This window comes from Narcine bancroftii, chromosome 1 (genome assembly GCF_036971445.1).
Source record: "Narcine bancroftii isolate sNarBan1 chromosome 1, sNarBan1.hap1, whole genome shotgun sequence".
In the NCBI taxonomy this organism is placed as follows: Eukaryota; Metazoa; Chordata; class Chondrichthyes; order Torpediniformes; family Narcinidae; genus Narcine; species Narcine bancroftii.
The window spans coordinates 494341860-494361854 of record NC_091469.1 but is presented as its reverse complement, the minus strand read 5'-3'; the positions used below and the strand labels follow the sequence as shown (position 1 = coordinate 494361854).

Genomic DNA, 19995 nt, shown 5'->3' with positions numbered 1-19995 from the left:
GGTGAATTGGGTGAGTAAATATGCAGACTATTTAAAAATAGGGGGATTTGTGGATAGTGAGGAGGGTTTTCATGTGTTACAGAATGATTTGGACTGTTTGGAAAGGTGGGCTAAAAGGTGGCAGATGCAGTTTAATGTAGGTAAGTGTGAGGTGCTTCATTTTGGGAAAAATAACTAAAATAGGATGTATTCTGTGAAGAGGAGAGCATTGAGGAATGCAGAGGAACAGAGGAATCTTGGAATAATGGTTCAGCGTTCCTTGAAGGTGGACTCCATGTAGGAAGAAGGCTTTTGGTATGCTGGCCTTTATAAATCATAGCATAGAATATAAGAGTTGGGAGGTGATGTTGAGACTGTTTAAGGCATTGGTGAGGCCAAGTTTGGAGTATTGTGTGCAGTTCTGGTCTCCAGATTATAGGAAGGATATAAATAAGGTAGAGAGGGTCCAAAGAAGGTTTACAAAAATGTTACCTAGATTGCAGTATCTGGAATACAGAAAAAGTCTGAGTAGACTGGGACTTTATTCATTGGAGCGTAGAAGGTTGAGAGGGAATTTGATAGAGGTATTTAAAATTATGAATAGATAGAGTAGATGTGAATAGGCTCTTTTCCCTGAGGGCAGAGGAGATTGGAACAAGGGGTCATAAGTTAAGGGTTAGGGGGCAAAACTTAAGGAGTAATATAAGAAAATGCTTCTTCACTCAGAGAGTGGTGGCAGAATGGAATGATCTTCCGGAAGAGGTAGTTGCAGCAAGGTCAATTCTGTTATTTAAAAGGAGGTTGGATGAATACATGATGTGAGGGGGTTGGAGGGTTATGGGCAAGGAAGTGGGTAGATGGAACTAGTGGAATTTCACATAAATCAGTGTGGACTAGAAGGGCCGATATGGCCTGTTTCTGTACTATAAATTGTTATATGGTTACATGATTTTATAAGGCTCGCCAGTGGCTATACATTGTGAGGTGTCTGTGGCTGTTTGTTATGTCACCAAAGACTCTTGTAAACTTCTACAGGTGGACCGTGGAGAGCATTCTGGCTGGTTGCATCACTGCCTGGTAATGGTGATGCCAACTCTCAGGACGAGAATAAACTCCAGAGGGTCGGTAACTCGACTGCGACATCAGGCACCAGACTTCACTCCATCGAGGATGTCTACATGAGGTGAGGCCATAATAAGTAGCCTCTATCCTCAAAAAGCCCCCACCTAGGCAGGGCCCTCTGCCCTCTGCTCCCATTGGGAAACCATGTAACCTTTCAAGATATTTTTTATACATATTATCCCTAAGAATTCCTTCCATTAGTTTCCTCACCACCAATGTCAAACATACTAGCCGATAATTGCTTGGGCTACACCTTGCACCCTTTCTAAACAGTGGAACCACGTTTGAAACCCGCCAATTCCACGGCACCACACCCTCATCCAGTGACCGATGAAAAATCACCTTCAGACCCTCGGCTATTTCCTCCCTGACTTCCCTTGAGGTACTAGGAAAAATCCCATCAGGACCAGGAGATTTATCTACCTTTATACACCCCAGAAGTTCTAAAATCCCCTCTTTACTAATCCCTATCTTTTCCATAACTAACCCTTTTGCCTCACTGATCCCGCACAATTCAATATCTCTTTCCCTCATGAACACTTGACGAGAAGAATGTATTCAATCTCGCCCTCATCTCATCTAGTTCCTCACCCCTTCCTTCTCTCTGATTTTCCAGGATCCAGGGGCCTGAAGACAAGCTCCCAGTGGCACAAGGATGGCTCTTCCCCTCCGCCACCAGATTCCGGGAGGATCAGTGAACCCGACACGGCCTCTCTGCTCCAGTGATGAGGGAGATGGCTTGAATGGGCAAGTTTGCCCACAAACCCCGAACTTCAGGCCGTGTTCACACAGTAAATCCTGATCCAGGTCCTAATCCTCGCCCTGATCCAGATCCTGGTCCTGGACTGGAGATCAGGGAGCAGGAGATGTCATGACGTCGCTGTCCTCCGCCCCACCTGCTGGCCGCCTGGTGTATGTGCAGTCCAGGTTGACGATGTATCTGATTGGTCGGTGGGGGTCACGTGTCGGTGCCGCCATGTTCGATCCCTGCATCCTGTGTGTGAGGAGGGTTCGCTGGTGAGTGGGTGATTTGGGGAAGTTCTGTCCAGATTGAAGGTCATGAATATGTATGAGGGGGGAGTCATGATGATGTATGAGGGCGGGGAGCGGATGCTGGCACCGGAGCTGCTGATCTGTGGATCCCGGGCCGTGCTTGTGGAGCAGGATCCACGTTGGGGCCCGGGCCAGTTTGGGGCCGAAAGGCCGGGAAACGGACCCATCGGGGCCGACGGGGACGGGAGTGGGGGTGGGGGGAGAGCTGCTCTCGTCTCTTCACTGGGGAATTCCTCTCATGGTCCCTGGGGGGGGGGGGGGGATGAAACCCTTACTGGGGACAGAATCAATCATAATTGGGACAAAAGGCCCGGGGTGAGGGGGGGGTGAAGCTGGTCACAGGTCCCGGGTGGGGGTTGTCCACAGGTCCCGGGTGGGGGTTGTCCACAGGTCCCGGGTGGGGGTTGTCCACAGGTCCCGGGTGGGGGTTGTCCACAGGTCCCGGGTGGGGGTTGTCCACAGGTCCCGGGTGGGGGTTGTCCACAGGTCCCGGGTGGGGGTTGTCCACAGGTCCCGGGTGGGGGTTCTCCACAGGTCCCGGGTGGGGGTTCTCCACAGGTCCCGGGTGGTGGTTCTCCACAGGACCCGGGTGGGGGCTGTCCACAGGTCCCGGGTGGGGGTTGTCCACAGGTCCCCGGTGGGGGTTGTCCACAGATCCCCGGTGGGGGTTGTCCACAGGACCCTACTGGGGGCTGTCCACAGGTATAGGTCACTGGTTGCGGTTGATCCAGAAATGAGAGATGAGAAACTATAAATTCTGTGATTTATCTAGGGGAGTTCTGAGATAATTTTAAGGGATGTGAGCAGTCCCTTTGCTGGTTCTAAAACGAGAGATGAGAAACTATAAATTTGGTGATTTTTGGAAGCCACCAGTTGCTTTTTTGGTGGGGGGAGGGTGGGGAATTGGAGATTGAGTCAAGGTCTGCAATCTATTGGTGGGGGGGATTAGACAATGAGTCAGGGGACTCAGTCTACTTGGTGTTGAGGAAATTGAGAGTGAGACAGGGGCCTCAGTCTATTGGAGGGGGAGGACTAGACGGTGAGTCAAGCAGCACAATCTACTGTGGAGGGGAACTGGAGAGTGGGTCGGGTCTCAGTCTTTTGGGGGAGAAAACTGGACAGTGGGTCAGGGGCCTCAGTCCATTGAGGAGGAAAACTGGAGAGTGGGTCAGAAGTCTCAGTCTATTGGGGGAGGAAACTGGACAGGGGGTCAGGGGCCTCAGTCCATTGTGGAGGGGAACTGGACAGTGGGTCAGGGCCCTCAGTCTATTGGGGGAGGAAACTGGACAGTTGATAAGGAGTCTCAGACTATTGGGGAGGAAACTGGACAGTTGGTCAGGAGGGGAACTGGAGAGTCGGTCAAGGCCCTCAGTCTATTCAGGAAGGAATTGGACAGTGAGTCATGAGCCTCCGTCTATTGGGGAGAGGGGAATTGCACAGTGAATCATGTGCCTCTGTCTGTTGGGGGGAGGGGAATTGGATGGCGGGTCAGGGGCCTCAATTTATGGGGGGGGGGAAGAACTGGACAGTGAGTCAGGTGCCTCAGTTTATTTGGGGGGGGGCGATCTGGACTGTGGGTCAGGGACCTCCGTATATTGGGTGGATGGGGATCGAGACAGTGAGTTAGGGGCATCAGACTATTGGGGGGTGGGGAGTTCGACAGTGAATTCGAGGGCTCAGTCTATTGGGGGGTGGAACTGGATAGTGGGTCAAATGGGCCTCAGTCTATTGGGGGGGCAATTGAACAGTGAGTCAGGGATCTCAGTGTATTGGGGATGAAATTGGTCAGTGAGTCAGGGGCCTCAGTCTGTTGGGGGGTTGGGGGAAATTGAACAATGGGTCAGGGGCCTCAGGGTTTTGGGGGGGGTGAAATGGCCTAATGACCAGTGAATCAGGGTCCTCAATCTATGGGGGGAGGTTAGGGAATTGGATGGTGAGTCTATTGGAGGGTGGGGAATTGGTCAGTGAGTCGGGACTCAGTCTTTTTGAGGATTTGAACTGAGGAAAAGTAAATAATGTTGTTATTAAAGATGAGGGAAAACAGGGATTAAAAATTGGGAAATCTCTGAAATTCATATATTTTAATGCCAGGAGTATTGTAAAAAAGGTGGATGAGCTGAAGGTGTGGATTGATACTTGGAAGTATGATGTGGTAGCGATTAGTGAGACATGGTTGCAGGAGGGATGTGATTGGCAACTGAATATCCCTGGGTTTCGTTGTTTTAGGTGTGATAGAGTCGGAGGGGCAAGAGGAGGTGGGGTTGCATTGCTTGTCAGGGAAAATATTACAGCGGTGCCTAGGAAGGATAGATTAGAGGGCACATCCACGGAGGCTATTTGGGTGGAACTGAGGAGTAGGAAAGGAGAGGTTACACTTGTAGGGGTGTATTATAGACCACCCGGAGGGGACCGAGACCTAGAGGAGCAAATCTGTAGGGAGATAGTAGATATTTGTGATAAGCACAGGGTTGTAATTATGGGAGATTTTAATTTTCCACATATAGATTGGGAAACACATTCTGTGAAAGGAATGGATGGGTTAGAGTTTGTGAAATGTGTGCAAGATAGTTTTTTACAACAATATGTAGAGGTGCCGACCAGAGAAGGAGCAGTGTTAGATCTATTGTTGGCAAATGGGATGGGTCAGGTGACGGAGGTTAGTGTTGGCGAGCACTTCGGGTCCAGTGATCATAATGCCATCAGCTTCAATGTCATTATGGAAAGAGAGAAATCAGGGCCAAGGATTGAGGTTTTTGATTGGGGAAAAGCTAGATTTGAGGAGATGCGAAAGGACTTGCAGGGTGTGCATTGGGACAATTTGTTTTATGGGCAGGATGTAGTAGAGAGATGGAAGTCTTTTAAAGATCAGATTTTGAGAGTGCAAAAGCTTTATGTTCCTGTTAGGTTAAAAGGAGGGGCAAAAGGTTTGAGAGAGCCGTGGTTTTCAAGGAATATTGGAAACTTGGTACGAAGAAAAAGGGAGGCGTACATTAGATATAAGAAGCATGCAGTTAAGGAGATGTTTGAAAGATACATTGAATGTAAGAGGAATCTTAAGAGAGGAATTAGGAAAGCTAAAAGAAGGTACGAGAAAACTATGGCAAGCAGGGTGAAAACTAATCCAAAAGAGTTCTACAAATATGTTAATGGTAAGAGGAAAGCTAGAGACAAAATTGGTCCCTTAGAAAATCAGAGTGGAAAACTGTGTGTGGAACCTAGGGAAATGGGGGAGATATTGAACAGTTTCTTTTCTTCGGTATTCACTAAGGAGAAGGATATTGGGAGATGTGGGATAAAAAAAGCAAATTGGATAAATATGGGGAATATAGAGATTACAAAAGGTGTAGTTTTAAGGCTTTTGAAGAATATAAAGGTGGATAAGTCTCCGGGACCAGACGGGATCTTCCCCAGGACATTGAGAGAAGTGAAGGAGGAAATAGCAGAGGCTCTGGCGGTAATTTTTCAAATGTCATTAGATATGGGGATAGTGCCGGAGGATTAGCGCATTGCGCATGTGGTTCCGTTATTTAAAAAGGGTTCAAGGAGGAAGCCTGGCAACTATCGGCCTGTAAGTTTGACGTCTGTGGTTGGTAAATTAATGGAGAAAATTCTTAGAGATAGTACTTATAAACATCTGGATAGACAGGGTCTGATCAGGAGCACTCAACATGGATTTGTGGGAGGAAGGTCATGTTTGACCAATCTGATTGAATTTTTTGAAGAGGTGACTAGGAATGTGGATGAGGGTAGCGCAGTGGATGTTGTCTATATGGACTTCAGTAAGGCCTTCGATAAGGTACCACATGGAAGGTTAGTTAGGAAGGTGCAGTCTTTAGGTATAAATTTTGAGATAGTCAAATGGATTGAACATTGGCTGAAAGGGAGAGGCCAGAGAGTGGTAGTGGACAATTATCTGTCAGGTTGGAGGCCGGTGACCAGTGGTGTGCCTCAAGGATCTGTATTGGGCCCATTGTTGTTCGTTATATACATTAATGATCTAGATGATGGGGTGGTGAATTGGATTAGTAAATATGCAGACGATACTAAGATAGGTGGAATAGTGGATAATGAAGAAGGTTTTCAAGGATTGCAGAGGGATTTGGGCTGCTTATAAAAGTGGGCTGAAAAATGGCAGATGGAATTTAATGCTGATAAGTGTGAGGTGCTTCATTTTGGTAAGAAGAATCAGAACAGGACATACGTGGTAAATGGGAGAGCATTGAGGAATACAGAAGAGCAGAAAGATTTAGGAGTAACGGTACATCGTTCCCTGAAGGTAGAAACTCACGTGAATAGGGTGGTGAAGAAGGCTTTTAGTATGCTGGCCTTTATCAATCATTGCATGGAATATAGGAGTTGGGAGGTGATTTTGAGACTGTATAAGACAAATTAGGTGCGGCCTAATTTGGAGTTCTGTGTGCAGTTCTGGTCGCCTAATTATAGGAAGGATATAAACAGAGTGGAGAGAGTGCAGAGAAGGTTTACCAGAATGTTGCCTGGGTTTAAGCATCTAGAGTATAGGGAGAAATTGGACAGATTAGGTCTTTATTCTTTGGAGCGTAGAAGGTTGAGAGGGGAATTGATAGAAGTATTTAAGATTATGAAAGGGATAGACAGAGTGGATGTGGATAGACTATTTCCGTTAAGAGGAGGAAAGATTAAAACAAGAGGACATGAGTTAAGAATTAAGGGGCAGAGGTTTAGAGGTAACATGAGGGGGAACTTCTTTTACTCAGAGAGTGGTAGACGTGTGGAATGAGCTTCCGGGAGAAATAGTGGTGGCGGAGTCAATTGTATTATTTAAGAAAAGGTTGGACAGGTATATGGATGAGAAGAAGATGGAGGGTTTTGGGCATTGTGCAGGGAGGTGGGACTAGAGAGGGGTGTTTGGTTCGGTGCGGACTAGAAGGGCCTAATGGCCTGTTTCTGTGCTGTAATATGTTATGTTATGTTACAACGGAGTCAAAGCCGATAATTCACCTCTAGAGCCTATCATTTTATTTTTATTTATCCATAACTTCATTAGATGTTTTAGTATAGGCACATTATACTGCTGTAACAAATTTATATTCCATCTAAACAAAAATTGATGTATTTCAAATTCAGAAATATTTGCCATCTCAATTTTGGCCCAACTCGGAGGCCGTACCAAATCCATCAATGAACTAATAAATTTAAGTTGGGCTGCTTCATAATAATTTTGAAAATATGGTAAACGTAATCCCCCTAACTCATATTGCCAAGTTAATTTATTCAAAGCTACTCTCGAAAATTTACCTCTCCATAAAAACTCCCTAACCATTTTATTCAAATCTTGAAAAAAAATATCAAGTAAATACGGAATAGATTGAAACAAATATTGCAAATGCAGAAAAATATTAATCTTAATTGTATTTATCCTACCCAATAAATTAATAGGTAAATCTTTCCACTTAATCAAATCAGTTTTAATTTTTTTTTATTAACGGAACATAATTTATATAAAGATTGATAATTAACATTCAAAATTATACCCAAATATTTAATTCGATCAGTCTATTTCAAATTAATAATATTCTTATAAACTGAATAATTTCCTTCACTTACCGGTAATATTTCAGTTTTTTCCCAATTAACTTTATATCCAGAAAGACATCCATATTGTATTAAACACTCCTTCAAGTGCAAAAATGTCTGAGCTGGGTTTGTTAAATACACCAATACATCATCAGCAAATAAATTAATTTTATACTCCTCGTCTAAAACTTTCAAATCTTGTATCTGTGTATTTTTTCTTATCAGCTGTGCTAAAGGTTCAATCACTAACGCAAACAAAGCTGATGATAAAGAACAACCTTGATGAGTTGATTGAGTCAATTTAAAAGGTTTCAAAATCAAACCATTCGTCAATACTCTAGCTACCGGTTTACTATATAGAGCCTTAATCCAACCAATAAAGAAAGGACCAAACTTAAATTTCTCCAAAACTTTAAACAAAAAAATCCATTCAACTCTATCAAATGCTTTTTCTGCATCTAAAGATATCACCATCGGGTGATCTGAAGATTGTCAAAATCTATTAATCAAACTAATCACGTGCAGAATATTATCTGAAGCATATCTATTCTTTATAAAACCTGTTTGATCCATATGAATCAACTTAGGTAAAAATTTAGCCAATCTATTTGCTAATATTTTAGCTATTATTTTATCATCTACATTTAACAACGAAATTGGTCTATATGAAGATGCTTTCAAAGGATCTCTATCTTTTTTTGGGATTACTGTAATTAAAGCACTAGAACAAGACTCAGGTAATTCATAATGTTCTCCAACTTGACGTAATACATCCCCAAACACTGTAGATAAATCATCATTAAAAATTTTATAAAATTCAACCGAAAATCCATCATCACCAGGCGATTTACCATTCGGCATTTCCATCATAGCCATTTTAATTTCCAAATCAGTAAATGGTTCTTCTAACTCCTATATATCTGCATCCTCTAATATCGGTAAATTCAACTGTGATTAAAAAAAAATCAATCGATCCAGTTTCTTGTTTTCCTTCAGATGTATATAACTTTTTATAAAATGAACAAAATTCATCATTAATCTCACGAGGTATATAAATAATAAGAGAATTCCGTCTAACAGAAATCTGTTTTCTTTAATTACCACGCCAATACCTTATGTGCTTTCTCTCCCCATTCGTAATACTGTTGTTTAGTCCTATTAAAGTGATACCCAACCTAAAGAGCAATTCAACTATTTTCCACTTTTATTTCAGATTTCAAGTATTCATAATATTTGGCATTGGCAATTATATTTTACTGTCATTGAAATATTTAACTAGCCTCTCATTAAACAAAAAAAATTGTTACAATAGCCAAAATATTACTTTTCTGTTGATGCAGGTGGTGGCCCGCAGAGATATGTCATCCAAGGAACGTTCCTACAAATATTCAAAACATGAATCATGAGAATGGTGAATTTCCAGTTCATTTCTTTGGATCAAATGACTACTTTTGGACCCACCAGGCACGTGTATTTCCTTATATGGAAGGCGATAAGGGAAGCAAAGACAACAAAATTAAAAGTCTCAGCATAGTCTTTAGAAAAGGTACTACTGTTAACTTAAAATACTATTTTTAACAAAAATTGTTTCAACTTTTAAGATTCAAGTGGTTTCATTTAACATTTAGTGAGTGAGTGGAGCAGTGAAGGAGTGAGACTTCCTGGCTTTGGCTTATCAGGCTTCGGCAAAAGCAGGCAAGGAGAAAAGGTAAGCTGAGTGATTTTACTTTGTATTCAGAGTCATGCCAATAGGGTTTGTGCTCTGTACTGGGTGTCAGATGTGGGAACAATGGGTGACCTCCACCCTCCCAAATGGCCACATCTGCACCAGGTGTACCGAGATGCAGTTACTAAGGGAGCGAATTAAGGATGTGGAGTTGCAAATTGATGACCTGCGGCTTGTAAGGGAGAGTGAGGAGTTAATCGACTCAACTTTCAGGGCGATAAATACTCCAGAACCCGTGTCAGGTCAGTGGGAAACCGTCAGGGGAGGAAAGAAAAAAGCAAGAAAAACGGAGAGCACACCAGTGATTATCCCACTCAGCATCAGTTATGTTGTGTTGGATTCTGTTGAGGGAGATGACCAGACAGAAGATGGCCACGGGCACCAGGTCAATGTCAATGAGCCTGGCAGAGTGGTGCAAAAGACAAGGAAAAGGAGAAATGCAGTAGTTATTAGGGACTCCATTGTCAGGGATACAGACAGGAGGTTCTGTGACCCAGATAAGTATACCCGCATGGTGTGCTGCCTCCCTGGTGCAAGGGTACCAGATATCACAAATCGGGTCCAAAATATTCTTTTCTTTTAAACTTTATTTAAAGATTTTATCACATGAATAAAACAGAAAAAATTACATTTAAAGAAAAATGAAAAATAAAGTAATTATTACAAAACAACATTAATGACCTAACTTAGATTAGTATTAACCCCACCCCCCATATATACGGCCACTTAAAAAAAAATTATATAGAAAAATAACCACCCCTCCCCCCAAAATAAAGAGTGAAGAATTAATAAAGTTAATAATATATATAAAAAAAGCTCACAGACAAACAAAAAGAAAAATAACAAGTAAAAATACTAATAAAAAAAGTTATCAAATCTAAAATATCACACATAAGACATATTTAAGTCAAACTTAATTACATGTACTTAACAAATGGAGTCCACTTCAGCTAAAAGACATCCTATCTTGAATTGAAAAGAATATCTTTTCCATAATTAAACAAGACTTCATCTCTAAATACCACCTATCTAAGATTAATATATTTCTATCTTTCCAAATAAGTACTATACATTTCTTGGCCACCACTAAGGCTAAATAAATACAAGAAATCTAATAGTCAATTAAGCCTAAATCAATTAATGATTGCATATTCCCTAATAAAAATATATCAGGATCTAATACAACATAGATATATAAACTATTAAAAATAGATTGAATACCTTTCCAAAACTGTTGCAATCAATCACAAATCCAAACAGTATGTGTAAAAAAAAACAAGTTGATTATTATATAATGGCTTAATTACTCTTGAATACTTGTCCAATAGAGGCTCCAACACCACATTTAAATCTCCCCCAATCATCACAGTAGAATTTACTTATCCAAATAATAAAGACATATCCACAACAAAAGCTGTATCCTCAACATTTGGAGCATAAACATCAAGCAAAGTCCAAGCCTCGTTAAAGATTGTACAATTCAGTTTTAATAATCTTCCACCATCTTTCTCTTCATTCTGTAACTGAAATAGTAGATTCTTGTACGTCAAAATTGCCACTCCTTTTGCCTTCCTTTTGCCTTTGAATTAAATGAAGAATAATTTTAAAAAACTTATCCGATCCATTCACGTTTAAGCTTCACATGTTCCTTATCTGTTAATTAAGTTTCCTGGAAAAAAAAAGCCACATCAACTTTTAATTTTTTTTAAGTAAACAAGTATTTTCTTACACTTAATAAGATTATTTAAACCCTGGACATTAAAAAAAAAGCAAACTTTAGTTTAGACCTTTCTTACAACAACACAAGAAAAAAAAAGAAAAAAAAAGAGAAAAAAAAACACCAAGAAAAGAAAAAAAAGACCCCTCCCCTTATCCCCTCTTAAAACTACAACAAAAAAAGGAAATTATTTTTTAAAAAATAATAAAAAGAAACTTCACTCCTTAATCCAAAAATTAATTTAAAAAAAACAGGTAAGAGGTTACAGCTACCTCCTCCTGTCTAAACCACACAATGCGGTAACTCCCACAAAATATTGTGAGATAACTCACACGTAGCTGACGACTTCTGGAAAATAATGCCCAATCAGTTCCCTCTCCTAACTCCCATTTCACATTAAACTATCATCATTATTTAAATCTTCTCGAGAGAAAAAAAAATTCTTTTTTTGTTAATCAGCTTTGTCACTCCAACCACCATTGCTTCCATTTCTTCTTGAAATTCGATTCCAATCTTGTGTCTCTACTCTCTTTGGAGACCGTGGAGGACTACATCATTCCTGGAATTGCGTGATTGGTAACAATTGAGCAAAGTCCATAGCTTCTTTAGGGTTATCAAAAAATTTTGGCTGACATCCATCCTGGAAAATCTTCAATACTGCAGGGTATCTAAATGTTGCTTTATATCCTTTTTTCCATAACACTTCTTTCACAAGATTAAATTCACGTCGTTGAGAAATAACTTCTTGACTCAAATCCGGATTTAAAAAAAACACGATTGTTCTTGACCATCAAAGGAGATCTACTTTGTTGCGCATTTCTATAGCCACACGTAAAATTGTCTCTCTATCATAATAGTTTAAACAACGAACCAGAACAGGTCTTGGATTCTGTCTTGAAAAAGGCTTTCTTCTCAAAGCTCTATGAGCACGTTCCAATATTAAGCCCTCCGGGAACTTATCTTGTCTTAACACTTGTGGAATCCATTCGGTAAAAATTTTTATTGGATCTGGTCCTTCTATGTCTTCTGGCAAACCAACAATTTTTACGTTGTTCCGTCTAGACTGATTCTCCAAATAGTCGACCTTTTTCGCTTAATTTTTATTCTGACTTTGTAAAGTTTCAATTGTTTTATTTACGTCTTGTATTTGATCTTGTACCTCAACTATACCTTGGTCACAAACATCAAGTCTTTCATTCATTTCACGCTTAAAAGCTCCATAATCAACCATCTGTTGAGTATTAATATCCACCAAGGTATTAACTTAGTATTAACTTGAACCAAAAATTTACCTATCTCTTTGATTGAAGAAGATAACTTAAATTCAAGATTCTTGATAAGCATATCAACTGGAATAGATTCAGACAAAATAGGATCCTGCTGTTTCTGTATAACCAAAGGATCTTCTTTTCCTTCCCTTAGTTTAACTGCTTTTCTTGCAGTATGACTACGTGTAGAAACCCCTGCCACAACCTCCTCAGCAGTATCAGAAGACTGATAGTCAGGGTTATCCTTAACCCATATTACATCAAAAGCCTTCATTACATCAAGACCTGTTGAAGTCTTCATAACTGGTGGTGCATTTCGCAGCGCCACCGCTACATCAATCGGCGGCCGTCTCTTTAAAGTCGGGTCTTCAGCTGGCGGCGTCCCAGCTGTTTCAAGTGTCAAAAGTTCAGTGACAGCGCTCATAGCGGGCGTTGATTGAAATACACGCGCCTGGCTAGCCCTTTGTTCCAAAGGCTGCCGGGCGCCATTTTTAAAGAGCCCTACCGGTACAGAGCGGAGCTCCTTTGCCGAATCCTGCACTTCTCCTCTTGGATCCATTCCACGCTGAGTCCTGGCTTCTTGTAAACAGGTAGGCTCAGATAACTTTGGGAAATGTAATTTCTTAGCGATTTGTTGCCGTTTTCTTTTATTTTTTTTTCAACAATTGTACCAATAGAAGCTAGTTCAACACCTCTAACTATTTATAAATTTTTTAGAAAGTTTTAACGGGCACTTATAGGCAAAACAATAACAAAGAGTCAGGAGAGGACTGGAAGGCACGTCTATTCCTTACGCCATCTTGCCACGCCCCCGGGTCCAAAATATTCTGAGAGAAGAGGGAGAGCAGCCTGATGTCTTGGTACATGTGGGTACAAACGACATTGACAAGAGAAGGGAGGAGATGATGAAAAGGGATTACAGTGAGCTGGGACGAAAGCTGAAAGACAGGAACGCTAGGGTGGTGATCTTGGAATTACTACCTGTTCCAAATGCAAGTGATGAAAAGAATGTAAGGATAAGGAAAATGAATGAGGGGCTGGTGTACAAGGCAAGGATTTGGCTTCTTGGATCATTGGGATCTCTTTTGGGGAAGGCATGATCTTTACAAGAGGGACGGGTTGCACCTAAATCCAAAAGGTGTCAACATTTTGGCAAGTATGTTTGGTACAGCAGTGGGGCAAGGTTTAAACTAATTTGGCAGGGGTATGGGAACCAGAGTGATAGGGAAAAGGGGTAGGGAAGATAAAGAAATGGCCAGGAAAAGTAAAATAGGAAAAGTAATGTTGGGAGGAGAATGTAAAAAATCAGATGGTGCAGTGAGTTTTCGGGTCAATGAGAGTGTTAAGAAAATTACAAAGAAAAATAGTGGGCAGAAAAATCAAAAGAAAAGGTTACAGAAGTCACTAGATATTAAAAGGACAAAGAGCATAAGGGCACTTTATCTGAATGCCCGCAGTATTAGAAATAAGGTTAGTGAACTTGAGGCGCAAATCGGTACCCATGCCTATGATTGGGTCGCCATCACGGAAACATGGCTACAAGGGGACCCTAAATGGGAATTAAACTTTCAAGGGTATCAGGTGGTGCAAAGAGATAGACAGGATGGTAAGGGAGGTGGAGTTGCACTTAAAGATGAGCTCCAGGCAGTAGTGAGGGATGATATAAGATCTAAAGAGCATAATGTTGAGTCCATTTGGGTAGAGATAAAGAATTACAAAGGGAAAAAATTATTGGTGGGTGCTATCTATCGCCCACCAAATAACAATAGTTTAATGGCACAGGAAATAAATAGAGAGATAAGTGAGACATGTAATAATGATACGGCAGTAGTCATGGGGGACTTTAACTTCCACATAGATTGGAAAAATCAAGTTGGTTGTGGGAGTCTGGAAGAGGACTTCATAGAATGCATCTGTGATAGGTTTCTTGAGCAGCATGTTAAGGAACCCACAAGAGAAAATGCACTCCTGGATCTCGTGTTGTGCAATGAGATAGGTAGAGTAAATGATGTAATAGTCAGAGAGCATTTGGGAAATAGCGATCATAGTATGATTGAATTTCTCATTCAGATGGAAGTGGAAATAGTTCGATCTAAAACTAATATATTATGCTTAAACAGGGGTGACTACCATAGGATGAGGGAGGAATTGGGCAGAGTGGACTGGGAGCACAGGCTCATTGATGAAACAGTTGAGGAACAGTGGAAGATTTTCAAAGAAATATTTTGTGATGCTCAACAAAAATATATTCCGGTCAGGAAAAAGGGCAGCAAGGGAGGAAAACTCAACCGTGGTTAACAAAGGAAATATAGGAGAGTATAAAATTGAAGCCGCAGATTTACAAAGCTGCAAAGAGCAGTGGGAAACTGGAAGATTGGGATAACTTTAAGAGACAACAAGGGGTTACAAAGTGGGTAATAAGAAATGGGAAAAAGGATTTTGAAAGTAAATTGGCACAAAATGTAAAAACAGAAAGCAAAAAATTTTATAAAGATATAAAACGGAAGAGGGTGGCCAGAGTTAACATAGGACCCTTGGAGGATGAGAAAGGAAAACTGGTAGCAAAAAATGAGGAAATGGCCGAGGCATTGAACAAATATTTTGTGTCAGTCTTCACGGTGGAAGACACGTCCAGCATGCCCAAGTGTGGAGTTAAGGATGCGAATATTGGGGAGGGCCTTGATAAAATAGTTGTTACAAAGGAAGTAGTGATGGAGAAACTAATGGGACTAAAGCCAGACAAATCACCTGGTCCTGATGATATGCATGCAAGGGTTCTGAAGGAAATGGCAGAAGTTAGAGTTGATGCATTGGTGGTCATAGACCAAAATTCCTTGGATTCTGGGCAGGTCCCAGCAGACTGGAAGACAGCAAATGTCACGCCACTTTTTAAGAAGGGATGGAGGCAGAAGACTGGAAATTATCGGCCAATTAGCTTGACGTCTGTAGTTGGAAAAATGCTTGAAGCCGTCATTAAAGATGAAATAGTGAAACTTTTGGAACGTAAGGGTTCAATCAGGCAGATGCAGCATGGTTTTAGAAAGGGAAGATCTTGTTTGACAAACTTGTTAGGATTCTTTGAGGATAGAGGGGAACAGGTTGATGTTGTATATTTGGATTTCCAGAAAGCGTTTGATAAGGTGCCTCACAAGAGACTTATCAGTAAGTTACAGGAAAGTGGAGTCCGGGGAAGTCTATTGGCCTGGATTGAAAATTGGTTGTCTGACAGGAGGCAGAGAGACGGAATAAATGGGAGTTTTTCAGGTTGGCAGAGAGTGGTAAGTGGGGTGCCGCAGGGGTCAGTGTTAGACCCACAACTGTTCATCATTTACATTGATGATTTGGAGGAGGGGACAAAATGTGGTGTAGCCAAGTTTGCGGATGACACCAAATTGAGTGGAAGAGCAAATTGTAATGAGGATGTGGAGAGTCTGCAGAGGGATAGAGTTAAGCTGGATGAGTGGGCAAAGGTCTGGCAGATGGAGTACAATGTTAGTCAGTGTGAAGTTATCCACTTTGGCAAGAAAAATAAAAGAGCTGAATATTATTTAAAGGGTGAAAAACTACAGCATGCTGTTGTGCAGAGGGACTTGGGAGGGCTTGTGCATGAATCGCAAAGAGTTAGGTTGCAGGTGTAGCAGGTTATTAAGAAGGCAAATGGAATGTTGTCCTTCATCGCTAGAGGAATTGAATTCAGGAGTAGGGAGGTCATGTTGCAACTGTACAAGGTACTGGTGAGACCGCACCTGGAGTACTGTGTCCAGTTCTGGTCTCCATATTTGAGGAAGGATATACTGGCTTTGGAGACGGTCCAGAGGAGGTTTACTAGGTTGATCCCTGGGATGAAGGGGTTGACTTAAGATGAAAGATTAAATCGTCTAGGATTGTATTCGCTCGAGTTCAGAAGAATGAGAGGAGATCTTATAGAAACATATAGGATTATGAAGGGTATGGATAGGATAGATGTAGGAAGTTTTTTTGAGCTGGCCAGGAAACTAAAACCAGAGGACACAGTCTCAAGATTCGGGGGAGTAGATTTAGGACAGAGATGAGGAAAAATAGTTTTTCCCAGAGAGTAGTGAATGTTTGGAATTCTCTAACCTGGGAAGTGGTTGAGGCTGCTTCATTAAACATATTTAAAATTCGGTTAGATAAATTTTTACATGATAGAGGAATTAGGGGATATGGGGAGAAGGCAGGTAGGTGGAGTTAGGTCATAAATTAGATCAGCCATGATCGTATTGAATGGCGGAGCAGGCTCGATGGGCCATTTTTGGCCGACTCCTGTTCCTACTTCCTATGTTCCTATAAAGTATTATATTCCAATTTCAACCTAGATAATCTATTTTCTGATCTTCTGTAGCATCTTTCTGGAATTCCTTTTCTAACTCATCAATCTGTTTCTCTAATTCAAGACTGATTTAATCGATTCTTTTTATTTGAGAAGTATAACTAATTATTTGTCCTCTCAAATAAGTTTTCATAGCATCCCATAATACACACTTACTTTGAACAGAATTATAATTTTCTTTCAAAAAAATTAATGTTTTTTCAAAAAAAATCAATAAATTCCGTATTTTTAACAAATTTGTATTAAACCTCCAACGATAGGCTACTTGAATTTTCTCAGAAGTTGCATATGTAAAATATAACAAAGAATAATCTGAAAACACCCTACTTTTATATTCCACTTGTTGTATTTCCCCTTGTAAATGTTCCGATACTAAAAAGAAGTCAATCCTTGAAAACGATTCATGACAAGATGAATAAAAGGAGAAATCTTTCTCTGTCGGATTAAGACGTCTCCAAATATCTACTAAATTAAGATCTTTCATCAACTCTAGAACCTGAACTGCCATCTTAGATTTCTTAACTTTCTTCGGAGATTTATCTAATAAAGGTTCCAAAACACAATCAAAATCACCACCAACTAAAATATTATCATTAGCCTGACCCAAACATAAAAATTCATCTGAAATAAATATTTCATCATCTGTATTTGGAGCATAAATATTAAGTAAAGCCCAAAATTCACTAAAAATCTTACAATTCAATTTAAGAATACATCCTGCCTTTTCCTCCATTGATTGTAATTCAAAAGATATTTTTTTCTGTATCAAAATTGCTACGCCTTTAGCCCTAGAATTAAATGAAGAAGAATATATATGCCCAACCCAGTCCCCCTTTAATTTCGTACTTTCCTTCACATTCAAATGTGTTTCTTGTAAAAAAAGCAACATCAATTTTCATTTTCTTAATATACGCCAAGACTCGCTTACGCTTGATCGAACTGTTTAAACCTCGAACATTAAAAGTAGCAAACCTCAACTTCGACATATTTACTATTATTACTAACTACCAATAATATCTTTATATGAAAACTCAAATCAACGTATATAGGCCCTCCAATAGGAGAAAAAAAATCACAAATTAAAAGCTAACTAAAATGAAAATAAAAAAAAATAAAGAAAAAAAAAGAAAATCCCCCCCCCCAAAAAAAAACTACCAAAAGATCCCTAAACAAAAATTAGGTGTGGGTCACCCACCAGTGGCTGATGACTAGTAAAGAACTTAGAGAAAATCTCTCCCTCCCCAGCCAAACAATGAATAACATCAAAATAAAAACGATAACAAAGGTAGGATGGAGATTAGGGTAGAAGGTAGAAAAGAGAATATATGTGAGGGTCATTCTCTGAAATGCATAAATTTTAATACAAGAAGCAGAGTGAACAAGGTAGATGAGCTTAGAGCAAGGACAGATACTTAGGGTCACGATATTGTGGCAATTAGTGAGACCTGGCTACAAGAGGGGCAGGACTGGCAACTTAACGTTCCAGGATACATTTGTTTTAGATGTGATAGATCAGGGGGTAAAAAAGGGGGAGGAGTTGCTCTGCTTGTTAAGGAGGACATTACTGCCGTGAGGTGGCAAGATGGTCTGGAGGGATCGTCCAGTGAGACTGTTTGGGTGGAATTGAAGGGCGAAGGAGACATGAGGGTGCTAATAGGGGTGCACGCTTTTCTAATTTCTCTTTTAATGCCTTCCCTCACCTCTACACTACTATTTGGAGGCCTATATACCACCCCCACTAACATTTTCCGCCTCTTGCTATTCCTTAGTTCTACCCATATAGATTCCGCATCTTCTGAGTTAATATCCTTCCTATCAATCGTGGCAGGACTGGACAGAATGGATGCAGATGGGATGTTTCCAAGGATGGGAAAATCCAGTATCCGGGGCCATGGTTTGAGGATAATAGGCAAACCATTTAGGACCGAGATGAAGAGGAATTTCTTTACCCAGAGGGTGGTGAATCTGTGGAATTCTTTGCCACAGAGGGCAGTAGAGGCAGGTTCATTAAATATATTTAAGAGGGAATTAGATATATTTCTTCAGTTTCAGGGTATTAAAGGTTACGGAGAGAAGGCGGGGACGAGGTACTGAACTTTAAGATCAGCCATGATCTTGTTGAATGGCGGAGCAGGCTCGAAGGGTCGAATGACATACTCCTGCTCCTATCTTCTATGTTTCTATGTTTTTATATGTCTCTATGAGATTCCCTCTCAATCTTCTAAACTCCAGCGAGTACAATCCCAATTTGCGCAATCTTTCCTCATAAGTCATTCCTGCCATTCCAGGTATCAGCCTGGTGAATCGCCTCTGCACTCCCTCCATTGCAAGAACATCCTTCCTTAGATAAGGTGACCAAAACTGCACACAATACTCCAGGTGGGGTCTCACCAAGGCCCTGTACAGCTGCAGTAAGGTATCCTTGTTCCTAGACTCAAACCCTCTTGATATGAAGGCCAACATACCATTTGCCTTTTTAACTGCCTGCTGTACCTGCATGCTCGCCTTCAGAGACTGATGTACAAGTACCCCTAGGTCTCTCTGCACTTCCCCATCTCTTAATCTATTGCCATTCAAATAGTAATCTGCCCTCTGGTTTGTATTACCAAAGTGGATAACCTCACATTGATCCACATTGTAGTGCATTTGCCATGTATCTGCCCAGTCCCTCAATTTGTCCAAATCACACTGGAGCTTCCTGACCCCCTCTTCCGTGCACACAACCCCTCCTAGCTTAGTGTCATCTGCAAATTTGGAGATATTACATCCAATCCCCTCATCCAGATCATTAATGTAAATTGTGAACAGCTGGGATCCCAGAACAGATCCCTGTGGCACCCCACTGGTCACCGCCTGCCACTCAGAAAACGAGCCATTTATCCCAACTCTGTCTTCTACCTTCCAGCCAGTTCTCAATCCACATCAATACTCCTCTATCAGGGAGGTCATTTCTCTCTTAAAGTTACGCACCTCCGTACTAGTCAGGGGCACATTTAAGAAACCGAGACCCCCTCCCACGGGAACTTCCCGTAGAGGTCTCATCCAGTTAATTTCTGGCTTATAACGTCTAGGTTCCTGCTCTCTGGGAAATGAATCAAAGGGCTCTGCCCTTCCCTCCCGGAGGGTCTCACACTGTTCTGAGTCCAAGTCTCCTCCCTCTCTTGTCAATTGAGGTGGTAATCTAGTACTTTGTGAACGGGTCATCATACCACCCCTACTTTCT

General features: G+C 41.1%; 1 protein-coding gene across 1 annotated transcript in view; it reads left to right on the top strand.

Annotated features, from left to right (window-relative positions):
* The first annotated feature begins 2015 nt into the window (after positions 1–2015).
* Positions 2016–19995, top strand: part of LOC138752021 (zinc finger protein 271-like) — a 100691-nt gene continuing 82711 nt past the window's right edge. Inside the window, exons 1-2 of the mRNA XM_069915183.1 lie at positions 2016–2118; positions 9051–9256. The gene's annotated coding sequence lies outside the window, so the exon portion shown is untranslated. The remainder of the gene's footprint in view (positions 2119–9050; positions 9257–19995) is intronic.